This window comes from Antechinus flavipes, chromosome 2 (genome assembly GCF_016432865.1).
Source record: "Antechinus flavipes isolate AdamAnt ecotype Samford, QLD, Australia chromosome 2, AdamAnt_v2, whole genome shotgun sequence".
NCBI lineage: Eukaryota > Metazoa > Chordata > Mammalia > Dasyuromorphia > Dasyuridae > Antechinus > Antechinus flavipes.
The window spans coordinates 65094150-65107891 of record NC_067399.1 but is presented as its reverse complement, the minus strand read 5'-3'; the positions used below and the strand labels follow the sequence as shown (position 1 = coordinate 65107891).

The window sequence follows — 13742 nt, the reverse complement described above, 5'->3', positions numbered from 1 at the left end:
TTATGCAAGCCTGGGTAATTCAGGTACTCTTTCTGTGTCTCAGTTTACTAATCTGTAAAGTAGGGAGAAATATAGCATCTACCTCCTAGGATTGTTATGAGAATCAAATATGCTAATCTATAGAAAGTACCTTGTGAATCTAACGGTGCTATATACATTTTTGAGTTGTTTTAGCTTCTTTCTGACTTCATTTAGAGTTTTCTTGGCAAAGATGCTAGAAAGATTTAACACTTCCTTCTCCAGTTCATTTGATAAATTAAAAAATTCAAACAAATAATGTAACACAGCTAGTGTTGCACGAAACTTTTACACTAGACATTTAGTGTTACATTAAATGTCTGAGATCTAATTTGAATTCAGGAAGATGAGTCTTCCTGACTTCAGACTCAATACTCTATCCACTGCACCAAGTAGTTGTTCAGGATCCATGAATGCTAGCTATTAATGTTCAGAAAAAATAAGTGACTTTTTAAATTGTAGAATCAAAACATTTAGATCTGGAAGGAACCTTCTTTATCCAACTCTCCAATTTTACATATCCAAAAAAGTAAGGTAAAATGACTCACCTAAAGTCATACAACCAGACACTAGCAGAGTCAAAACTAGAATCCAGATTTCTGATTTTTAGTCTGAAACCGTATCTACTGTTACCTCCCCTGGTTTATCACTGAGGAAACAGGCAGTGCCCAGTTAAGGAGATGATAGAATTCTGCAATAAGGTTGATTCTTTTTCCTCTTTTTTTCCCTTTCACATAAGCGAAAATGGTTTAGAAATTGCATGCCAGGTAAGAAAGGGATAGAGGATGTGCTTCTCAGTAAACTCTAAAGCAGGAGATTCTCTGGCTCATAAAGCACAGCATGCGAATTGGGTAGTGGGAGGCCTGACATGAATCTGTGTGAGTTGCCTTGCATTTCAAAGACACACAGCTCTCAGCCTGAAAGGGAACACTAATGCCGACTGACGAACGATCCAGAATTTACAGCTGAGGATGGTTAAATTTAGAGAGTCTAAACAATAATTAGGATGGTATAGCAGTGATTAATAAAAACCACAAATCATAAGAACATTATTTTAAGGGGAAAACACCCACATCAAACAAGAAACTTGTGACTGTCACTATATGATAACCAACCACCGTTTGCCAGAGATTTCCACAAATGGAAAGTAAAATGGACTGAGGTGTCTGCTTGATCCATTCAACCACCAGCTTTGACAAATTGTTCCAAATAAACGTGACTGGGCTCTGAATAATAATATAATAGGATGTTAGAACTATATCTCCTCGATTATCTATATATAGCAGGATTTCTAAACCTTTAAGTACCTGTACTTCACCCTTTGGCAATCTGGTAAAGTCTATGGGCCCCTTTTTAGATTTATTATTTTACATGTATAAAATGAAATAAGTAGGATTTCAAAGCAATTTCATTAATTGAAATAATATCATGAAAATGTTAAAGAAAATAAGTTCATAACATTCATCTTAAGTACTCTTGATCTATAAAGTCTGATCCCCTCATTTTAATGAAAAGGTAATTGAAGGCCAAGCAGATAAATGACTTGCCCAAGGTGACAGTGAATTAGTATCAAAGCATCAAAGCAGATATCATTCTATCTATCTATCTATCCACATATATATATACATATATACACACACACATTATATATATACACACACACAAATACACACATAAACACATATATATGTATATTTGAAAATTATTTTAGAACAAGAGTAGACTTTAAAATATAGAATGTTAGAGCTAGACAAGGCCATACAACCAAGAATATTTGAAGAGAAGATATTATAATACATAGAATGTTTAAATACAGAACATATATTTAAAGTTGAATAGAAGGTAAATATAGAATGCTAGGCCTGAAAGAGACCACAGTAGATAGGAAGTTAGAATAGAAAACATAGAATTTTGAAAGCAAAGGAATCTTAAAATACAGGGTATCCCAAAAAAACACCCTGTATTTAAACTTTAACTTAAGATTGCATTAAGATATTCAGAACACTGTATAATACAGACATGTAGACTTTTTAGAATTAGAGTCTTCAGAGAAAGAACTTCAGAAGGCATCTGGTCATTTTTTCCAAATGAAAAGATGGAGGTCTTGCATACTAATGTCCATTCTTGGATTTCTTAATTAGGAACAGTATTTCAACCAATTTTAATCCATGTTCATGCCTGGGTGAACTGAAATAAAATTTTAGTAAATGGATGAAGTAGAATGATACAGAAAAGTGGGCCCTGAATGGTGAGAACATTCAAAGCTATTCTATTAGGGGTCCATGTCTTAGAGATTCTAGACCAGTAAACACCTAAAATTCTTTATAACTCTGAAATTCTACTATTCTGAATATAAAATTACTATTTCAAGGATAAAGACGTCATTGTTTTGGAATGCAACAAAATATCCCTTATTTAAATATTTCATTTTTTTATTTCCTACATTGAAGCTCACATAGTAAAGAATGCTAACCTATTGTTGTTAAGCAAAAGGTGACACTGTGATTACTAAAATAAAACATTTTATTTTTAACTATGCCATGGTTACTTCTAAAAATGTAGAAATAAAAAGCAGAAGTAAACTTTCTGGAACAAGAATCAAGTTTGAAAGTTTTCCTTTATGCTTCCTCTTGTTTATATAGATATCTATGAAAAGTGTGTGTGATGAAGACACTGACCATTGATGGATATGTGAAATGTAGATCACATTGAGGTATGTCAAGATGCTTTATAAATTATGTTAATTGCAATTTGACAGGCTGGAGCAATGAGCCAAAAGAAGATGAAATTCAAAAATATAGATGTAAAGTTTTACATTTAGCTTAATGGGGGGAAAATGCACAACCACAAGCTGGAGATTTGCCTGGATTGTAATAAGTGTGAAGAAAAGTAGTTTTAATAGCCCATGAGCTAAAATGGGAATCAAGAGTGATGGAACCTGCAATACTTTTTAGATTATATTAACAGTAGATTGCAATGAAAGAAAAGGATCTGGGTTTGAGACCCACCACTTACTGTATGACTTTAGATAAATCATTTAAATTCCCTAGGCTAAAGTTTTGTCATTTGTAAATTGAGAAGATTGGACTAGATGTTTTCTAACTTCCAATTTAAACTGCTACTAACTTGCAGATGTAGCTCAATGATGCTATCACATGCTGTATCCCATAAAATATGACCACTTTGCTGTAATCAGACCACAGAAAAAGGATTGAGGCAGATCTGGTTTTTCAAGGACAAAACAAAACAGGTTTAGAGGAAGACATTTAAGATACAGGACAGTTTGGTGGGGCTAGCCTGGAAACCATTGAATATGAAGACCAGGTTAAATTACTAAAGATATTTAACTTTGAGAAAAAGAAGTTTTAGGGACAGAGGCAGAGGAGTAAAATACTTTCTTCCAATAGAAGTTATTAAATTGAAAGATTCTGGAAGACTGAAACTCTTTTTGTTTGTTTTTTTGGGTATCCTCTGTATGTGATACACAATATGTGCTTACAAACTTCTGGTTGACTTCCAACAATTCAAAGACACATAAAAAGTGCTTACTAAATGCTGATTGACTTCTAGTAATTGAAAGACACATACTAAGTATTTAATAAATGCTGGTTGACTTCTAAAAATTAAAAAGCACAAAATAAATGCTTAATAAATACTGGTTGATTTCTAATAATTGAAAGACTCACTCTGACAGGAAGAGGGGGAAATTATTTTATTTTAATATCCCCATTCCCCACTATGCTGACTTAATAAATCAATTTTGTTGAACTGAGTTAATTTCTGCCATATTCCTTTAAGTATACCCAAAATCCATTGTAAAAATTCACACTAGACTAGAATTCTATATAAAGGAAGTTTTTTTTTGTTTGTTTGTTTTTTTACATTAGACACAGCATGCCTTGAACTTTACTCATCACTTCCCCCAAATGCCTGCCACTCTTAAAGCTCAAAATCATCTTGAACTCTCCTTGCCCTCATTTCTCACTATCCAACAAATTTCCAAGGCAGCTTAACTCTACCGTCACAATATCTCTTACATCTATCTCTCCACTGGCACTAATACCATCCATGCTTAGGCCCTAGTTATCTCTCACCATGACTACTATAATACCATCTTAACTGAACTCCCTCACATCATTCTCTCTCCTTTCCAATCTATCTTTTGTATATCTGCCAAAATATTCTTCAAAACAAATAATTCTGACAGTTCTCATTTTTATTTGTTTTTGCTCAGGACCTTTGATTCTCCTGTTGTATGGAGCACCCAAGTGAAGAAAAATACATACCAGTATCATCCCTACAACGTATAATATTAGTCAGCCTGATCTATCTCTGGCCACTGAACCAAGATGGTTCTGGAGGAGAAAGTGAGGCAGATGACTTTATACAGCCCCTCCTTTGTACAGAAACATTTGGATTGTAATCATTATTTCCATTTTCTAAAGAGGGAATTGAGATGTGCATGGATTAAATGACTTCTACAAAGTTACCCAGTTAGCTGGGAATGCAATCCAATTTTTTTTGTCTCATAATCCAAAGTTCTTTCCACCATATCACCTTGTTTCATGCTACCTTCTAGCACAATGCTTTTCAAACAATATAGTTCAAAAATCTTGGTTATCACCTGGAGCTCATGGATCTAAGTTGGCACCAGAACATTTGAAATGTGACATAAGGAAATATTCTATATAGAATAAAACATTCACTGTGATAGAAGTCTAAGATGAGAAGCCAGACTATACTCTCATTCAGCCACATTGAACCACTCAAATCAAAGCTCCCTTCTCAATAGCTTTAGATAATCATTAGTAAAAGGTATCGAGAGATCATTCACAGATGAGAAATTATGAGTATATCATTCCAACCTTGACAGAAAATATGTCACAAGACCTTTACCAACCATAAAGTTTTATAAAATGTTAATGATTATTTTGTAAGGAATTTATTTATATGAAATAACATATAAGGCTATTAATGATATTAAAAAACACAAAAAACTTGCATATCCATAGTTGTCTTACAAGCTAAAATTTTCACTTTTTCAAATTTCTGTCATATAAATACATACCATAGTCAACTTGAATTTGCTTGAAATCAAGATGATTTATCAAGAGACTAAAAATCTCATATAGATATCAGTTATATCCAACTCTTCATGACCCCATTTAGGGTTTTCATTGCAAAACATTTGCAAATTACAAGCTCATATGGAAAATGAGGAACCTTAGGCAAACAATTGTTAAATGACTTGTTCAGGATCAACCAGCCAATAAGTGTCTGAGGCCAGATTTGAACTCAGGAATTTTAGGCCTGGCAGTCTATCCACTGTTCCATCTAGTAGGGATGCAAACTTTAAAAAAAATTATTTTAGCTTAATATCTCAGTATCAAATACTAGTAAGAGCTGAAGTAAAATTTCCCCAAATTATATTTCTGTTGGTTAATGTTTCTATTCAACTTCAAAGTAAAATGAATATTTGAAAAATGGAAATAAAAAAAGAATCATTTTTAAGGAAATTATTTTCTCTAAAAGTAAAACTGACTCTTGAATATTTTGCATTTTGGAGGAATAAATAAATTTATGGAGTAACTGAAATAGATTGGTGAAAATAAACAATAGAGATAGGTATTGGTGTTTCTTTTGTGGTTGTTATTGTTGCTGTTTATAATGTGGTAAACATTAAAAAATGCTGGGACTAAACCTGATTACAATCAGGAAGCATCAATTAATATAATAGATTATTAGAGTTGGATCAGAGATCAATCAAACTCACTCAATCACTTTATATAAAAGGAAACTGAGAAGTTAAATGCCTCACCTAAGAATATTCTAGTACTGTAGTTGATGGTTAATCTAGAGAATTATTTTTATAGAAGTACTGGAAAATGCTTAGCATTTCATTTCACAGAGAGAGTTGTCAATGATACATTATCTCAATTACTTGCCCAAGGACTCAAACAGCAGAGGGGTATGTTGGAAAGGGCTTTAGATTTAGTCCCAGGGGAACTGAGTTTGAATCTCAGCTTTGCCTAAAGAAATTTGGGCAAGTCATTTCAGTTCCCTAGGGTTGAACTTCATCTTTTGAAAAGTAAGGGAACTCTTTAAGGTCTTGCTCATTTCCTATTCCATTTCCAGTGAAATCACTGGGGGAAATCAGTAACATGCTTCCAAAATCTTGAAAGTGCTTCTGGAAGGAAAAAAAAAATGGAAAGGAAAAGAAAAAGGGAAAGAGAAAAGGAAAAGGAAAGGAAATCCCATTTATCCACTGGAAAAAAAAAGTGTGTTTTTTTATGTATATCTAATAGAGTCAAACACTGAATATTTTCACCAACATACATGCTCTCTTTGTCACATTTTATTTTCTCTATTTCAAAAGGAAAATAAAATACAGCTTCTATCCCATAATTTAATGTAAAATATAATTTTTCCTACCATTGACATGGCCACATTTAATATCCCCATAACCAAATTGAAAATAAATCAATATTTCAAGAGGCAAAGACATACAGAAGTCTGTACTTCGATCCCAATAGGTATGAATAAAAAAGATATCTTAAAACATTTTTTCCACTTTAGCAATCACTAATAGCTAAAACAAAACATCAGATCAAAACAGTTTTCAAAGTATTTTAATGTGCTGAGGAAATGGCATATATAGGGGGCAATTTAATTCAGAGAACAGTAAGTATTAAGTGCAATGAATTAAGAAAATATAATACAATATTAAATTTACAAATATTTATTATAATGAAGAGAATTGATGCATATAATGCATTTTTAAAAATTTGTTAAATGAATATCTATTCTATATAAAACCCTGTATTCAGTTCTGGGAGGGAGACAGAAAAATAAAGCAGTATTCATGGCTCCAGTAAATTTACAATCAAATAATCTGATAATAGAAAAGACATATATGCATATCTTTAATCTGAATGTAGAGTATGAAAAGGGTATGAGGGAGGCCTAAAGAATTTTGAAGTATCTAAGAGTGGAAAGAATCACAGTCATGTTGGAAATTAAGAATGGAAAAGTCTATAGAACACTTCACAGAAGAAATCAGTCTAAAATTTCCATAGGCATAAACGAGATGGGTATTCCTAGCAAAGAGAACAATTCTATTATGTTATTCTATCAATTTTGGAGCTCTGCAAAGTTATACATACATACATATATATACGTACATACACACATACATATATGGACACATACATATGTTTAACAATATGAATCAAAAAGCATTTATTAAATGCTTATTATGTGCAAAATACAGTAAGAAATCAATAGGTTCTTAAATTATTGAAAATTGCTGATATGTGATCCCATTTGAGGAAAACAGAATAGTGCCAACATTTGATAGCTCTTATTAATTCAGTGAATGCCTTCCTGCTCCTATAAGAACCATATAAGTTCAGCCCAAAGAATCTCCACTACATGGAAATATTCTTTCTTTCATAGGGTCATTGAGGTAGAATCACTGAATGTTAGAGTTGGAATAGAGAACCAAACATCTAGTCAGAGTAATATTGAAGCAAGCGGGCAAGCTGTAAAACTAGATCTTTGATGACTAATTAAGTGAATCTGAAATTTTGTTCATGAGCTATCAAACTGACATCTCTCACAAATCTTTATACTGTAAGGATTAAAATAAGTTTGTATTTTCAAGTTAAATAAACTGCCCAGTGAATGAACCGTCAGTTTACAAATCACTCCATCTCATTTTCTACCCAGTTACTTAATACTCACTCCCATAATCCATTTACATTGATTTCTACTACATCAACTCACTATCTATTCCAACACAGCTAAGAACTCAGATGAACTCCTGTGCCAATCCCTGGGGACATCATTTTGCTCAGTACAAAACATAGAAACAAACACAAACAAATAAATAACTTGTTAAAACAATGAGTCAAAAATAGAGCTATTCTTATATTTGTGAGTTCGCTTTAATGGGTATGTTTCCTATTCATTCAGAAATTATGAAACTATGCAACAAAAAAATCTAAATTTCTGCATCAAGAAAGGTATGATTTAATTATAATAGTAATCTTTAAAACCAAGGGAAAAAACAAATGATCCTAACAAATTCAGCACATAAGGATGTGTTTCATTTAAGATGTGAACTTTCGCTAAGTTGTTTTATTGTATAAGTAATATCAGGAATAGTGTGAAACCAATAGTTATTTACTATTACAATCAAAACTCATATTCCCCAAGTGTTTACCAAAGATCCATCAGCTGTTCTCTTTGAAAATTAAATGATTCTTCTAGGAGTCTTCAAAATCTCTTGAAACAATGGCCAATAAGAGGATTAGAAAACAAGATAATTAGCCTGACAACAATCTCCCTTAAATTTCCAATTGCATTTCTTTTATTTAGCTAGTCCCTTTCTCCTGAGAATGAAATTATGTTCTTTTTACATAAAAACATACTGGAAAATCTCTCCCAAATCAAGGCTTCAGGGAAAACCACCACTATTTATTTTATACGTAGACTCCAGCTGTGCCCTCCTCAACCAATCTAAAGTTACACGATGCCCAAACTTTCTAGTGAACTCCAAGGTGGTAATAGGATGTTGAAGGTAAAGGGATCCATAGACTAGAAAGATGTTAATCCTGACAAACTGCCTGAGCATTAGCCTGAACCACAGCTAGATTGAATTCTGTCTCTCCTGAGAGGGCCAGCCAGGCTGGTGGTAACAAAAAGTCTTTTCATGGTGCCCTGGAAAGCAGATGGGCTTCGGGTAGCAAGTTAGAGAAGAGCTTTACTGCCCTCTTGTGTTCGGAAATATAATCTTCCCTAAAGGAATACACAATCAGAATAGGTACAATGTTCTTGATATCTTGTCAAAATCATAGCAGAAAGCTGCCTAATTATATCTCTCATGCATTTGGCGCACACCATTCTTTCAAACGACAGATTTTGGTAACATCTAGCACAGGAAACCTAATTAGGAAAAAGCTGATTCCCAGATTTCTTCTCAACTTTTTTTTTTTTAACTTCTTAAATAATAGTAAAACAATAAAAGTCCTGTACATTTAAAAGTAAATTAATAAATACATTCATACAATTTATCTTGTCTCGACCTAACCCAGATTCATCAGAATTTCATAAATTAAAATTTTGCCTTGAAAAATATTATTTTCTACAAATAATTCATTATTAACTTTGAGTTATTTTATCCTCCAAGTTTATCTTTACAACCACAAAGCCAACTTTATTAGAATAGGAAAAAGACAAAGCTTTCAGGTTGTTTGGTTCTTTAAATCACCAATCCAAGCAATCTATTTATTTAAAATTCTTGGATTTACTAGTACAGCATTTTTTTTTTTTTTTTTTTTTGTTTTTGTTTGCATTATAAAGGAACTCAGGAAAGTCGAAAAGTTAGACACAAAGCTTTGTTAAATAACATCAGTCCTCATACAGGATTTTTATAAATACTGGGCCCTCTGACTAAATGTATCAAGGAGAAATAAGAAATTTAAAATAAAATTTAATTATTGAAACAAACCAAAAACTATGCAATCATCTGCTTATCCCAAACATAATAAAACTGGTTTGCTTCCAGGTAAAAGGGAAAATAGTTTATAAAGAGAACACAGGAATTACCTGTGAACCTTTACTTCCCAAGTCATGTGATTTCAAAACCAAGGCATACTTTCCTTGTCTGTAAATGAAGGAGTTGGTCTACATCATCTCTCAGGCTCTCCAAAGCACTTTCATTGTCTGAGTTTCTGAAACTAAGACGACTTGTTACATACAAAAGTATGTCTTCTTGGTGTTATTTAGGTGTTGTGGAAAACAAAATATAGAGGCCAAAGTCTATGTTAGTTACAGGGGGATTCTGAAGTGAAGGTCCTTTCTAGATAGTTATGTACACAAAATGTGAGCAATGCTATGATGATAAAAACATTTATTTGAATGGATGAAATTGCTTTGCATTCCTCAAAATAACTGAAGCCTATAGCCTCTATAAACAAACAACAACAGAAATAACAACAATAAAAATAGCCAGATATAAGCATTTTACAAAGAGTTGCAGATTTTTTTAGTCTCATTTTATAAAATCTGAATTTACAATGGAATTTAGTTTTCAAAATAAAGTTATATCTAAAGTTCTGATAAGAAGGCTGAATATAATTCAAATTCTAAAACACAATCAAGATATTTGGTTACTTCTATTAAATTTGAAAATGTCTATTCTATCATTAAAGCAATAAGAATCTTGGTTCAACTATCTGTATTTAGAGTTCCATGGAAACTTTTATTTCTTTCAACCTTTTTATTCTTTTCCCCCACCTTCAAAATCTTTCACTTTTAAAAACCAGCTATACAAATGACCAGTTAATGCTATATCCACAAATAAAATGAATGTATAATATAAATACATAATTATACAGATACGTATCAGGCTGCAAAATATCTCATTAATGAATACACTTACCCGTGCTTTAAAAGCACAAGATCCTGATAATTCATATTGGAGCAAAGTTTAAATCGCTCCAAATGTGCCTCACAGCGTGTATTCTAGTCACATTCCCTTTGTGTTATGCTCCATTTCACTTTTAAATACAAGGTCAATATTCGAGGGCAAAAAAAAAATTGAAGCTCTTCAGCGTCAAATCAGAAATCATCATTTCTGGGCTTGGTCTATTCAATGTCCTGAAGAATTCCACTAGATGACAACTCTATGTCTTTGTTTTGTAACTTTTCTCCCTTTGTTTTCCGGGCATGTCCCTGCATACACTTATAAGTACGTTGACAACTTTTATTTTCTTAGTGTTTTGACGCTGAAATATTCAGGGAAACGGTTCCTGGATTCCTAAAATGAAGGTCAGAGCCCTTCTTTTGCCTCTCCTTGGAATTTTTTTTTCTTTTTTTTTATAATGGCTTGTGGTCTAATATCCTAAAATGTGCTGATGCGGTGAGGTGGAATTGTGGCCAAGATTCACACATCTGCATTTCTATTCCCCTAGAAAGCGAGGAATTCTCACCATCGCTGAGGGGGGTTGGAAACCACTGTATTAAAGAAATGGATCTACCCCTACTTCTGATTAATCATTGCAGGATCTTTATAATTAAACACAATACTTAAAAAAAAAAAAGCTAATAAACTCTAATTAGACTTAGAGAAGAAATGGAAGGAAAACATATTTCTTTTTTTTTTTTTTTTTTTTTTTGGGGGGGGGGGTAGTGGTGGTGGTTATGGAATCGAGGTTCTTCCTCTAGTCAAAATCTCTCTCCTCCATACGGGCTCCTGAACATTTGCTTCTCCATTAGCTATGGCTTGTCTTCATTCAACAATTTCATTATTAAATAATTAAAAGCCGTGATTTCTTAATAGCAGCGCAATGGTCCGTGAAATTCCTATTGCATCATCAGCGCAAATCAGCAGAGAGAAACTCCTTGCTTCCCCTTTATTCGCCCATCCCATGGTCTTCCAGAACCCAGGAATGTTTTACGGAAAAGAGAAGGAACTCTGACCATTAGAATAGGATTTTCTGAATAAATGAAGATCCTGACAGCGGGTGGAAGATCACCGCGAGTGCCTCATCTCTCCAGTTTCTTTCCCTGTGAAATGGGAATATTAATACTTGCACTACTTAGCTCACTGACTTTGTGAGGAAAGCGCTTGGTATACCTTAAAGCACTGTAGAAATGAGAGATGTATTGTTGCTGTTGTTTTGTTGCTATTGTTATTATTATCAGCATTAGTATTATTATTATGTCAATTTTCTGGGGAACTCTTTTCTCACTATATATGATCTCCTCTGGGTAGGTAAATGTTTTACATAGTCACAGCAATGTTTTGTTTTGTTTTTCTAAGGGACAGAGGGTACTTAGAATGAGGAGTTTCATAGATGCCAACTGGCTCATCCTGACTCCGTCTTTGCCAACTTCATATTGTAAAGGTTTAAGGAATAAATGGGCAAATGTGGCCAAGGGAAAGCCATTGTATGTGAATGTTGGGCTGCCCTTTCTGTTCCTGAAGAACCATGTAAGGGAGATGGTTTGGGTCTAAAAAGTTAATGATGTGAATGCCCAGGGAGAGCTGAGCACTGTCTCCTGCGGGTCCCCTCCGCAAGCCAAGAGGATCGAGGGACAGGAATGGATTTAGAGCAAGCAAAATACGGATTCCTGTCACCCTACACCCTGGCTGTACTGCTGCAATATCTTGACACATAACGAAACAATTAAAGTGCCTGGGAATGTCCTCCTTCCCCCTCCTCTTTTCCTTCCCCCCTCCCTTCCCCCTCTCCTGCAGGAGCTGCCCTCCCAGTGCCCAGATCTTCCATTCCCACCCCGTTTTCCACAATCAGGAAGGGGATTCTAACCTTCCCTGGGTAGAGCGGATGGGGAAAGGGGGGCGTGAGACAGAAACTGGGGATATGCGAGATTTTCAACCCTGTTTTAGGGAAAATAACGCAGCTTGCATTCCGGGAGCAAAATTTCTCCCAGAAGTGTATTTTTTTAGGGTGGGGGGGAATGGTGGCGGGAAGGAAGACTTGTTTCCAGATGTGTACCAGCAATACTCCAGGAAAAAAAAAACCCTTAAAGATTCCGAACCCCGTAGCCCCAAATAGTCCCTTTAGACAAAAGCTTCTCCGCTCTTCAACCTCTTAGCTCGGTTTGTATTTTTTTTTCTGAGCCTGGAGCTGGGACCATTAGAACCTCTGGGTCCCTAAGAGGGAGCGCTGTACCCCCGCCTCCAACAAACCCCCTTGCCTACAAAGATCTCGCTGAGCCACTGCTACTGAAGAAACCCCAGTTTTAAAGTGGTGATAGGGTGAGAGTAGATCATCACTAGATTCTACATCTGGCACCCCTGCCCCAAGAGCCCCCAACCAGAATGATTGCAAAGAACCTGCATCTGGCCAGGCGGGAGAGAAAATCCGCTAGCTGCTTTTCTCAACGCGCCTCCCCCCCCCCCCCCAATCTTTCTTCCTTTTTTCTTTTTTTTTTTTTTCTTTTTTTTTTTCCCTTTTCTTTTTGGTCATTAGAGCACCGATCCACCTTGGCTAAAAACCAAATCTAGCAGATTTCCTATTCCCCCCCCCAAAAAAAAAAGAAAGAAAGAAAAGAAACACACACACACACACACACACACACACACACACACACACACCCTCAACCCCAAAAGGCAAGGGGGGCAGCCAGCTGGCTTCCTTCCCTTCACCCCCTCCCCCGACACAAATACATTAATACAAATTGAGGAGGGGAAACTGCGACTGCAGTTCCCCAAACATTTACCTTGGAGTCCTCCAGGGCTGGCTTAGTACTGTCACCCCCAGAACAGAGCAAGGAGACAAGTCCCATTCACAACTAGACAGCGGGCAGACACAACTGCATCTCAGCTTTGGTACACTCCACTCTGCTGAAGGCGCCGCTGAATGAGCCGCTGAGCTAGTGGCAGGAATTAGAAACCAGGGGGGAGGTGGCGGGGAGGGCGGGAGGGTGGAGGGGGGGGGGAGGGAGAGAGAGAGCGCGAGAGAGCGAAGGAGTGAGACAGGCTGAGAAAAAGATGGGGGTGGAGGAAAGGAGTAACGGCAAGAGTAGAGGAAAAGAGACTGGCTTCCCCTTGGCCTCCGGGCAGGGGGTGAAAGAAAGGGCTGCTCCTTTTCTCCCCAAGGCCTGACCCAGTAGCGCTCTCCAGTTGTGTAAACCCCTGGGTTCCCCAACCCACCCACCCCCACCTCCCGCCCTAGGTCACTATGTTCAGGGTC

The 13742-nt window shown here is 35.5% G+C and overlaps 1 protein-coding gene across 1 annotated transcript in view; it reads right to left on the bottom strand.

Moving 5' to 3' along the window:
- CDH11 (cadherin 11) overlaps positions 1-13435 on the bottom strand; it is a 214018-nt gene extending 200583 nt beyond the window's left edge. The window contains exon 1 of the mRNA XM_051975085.1: positions 13270-13435. The gene's annotated coding sequence lies outside the window, so the exon portion shown is untranslated. The remainder of the gene's footprint in view (positions 1-13269) is intronic.
- Between the last annotated feature and the right edge of the window lie 307 nt (positions 13436-13742).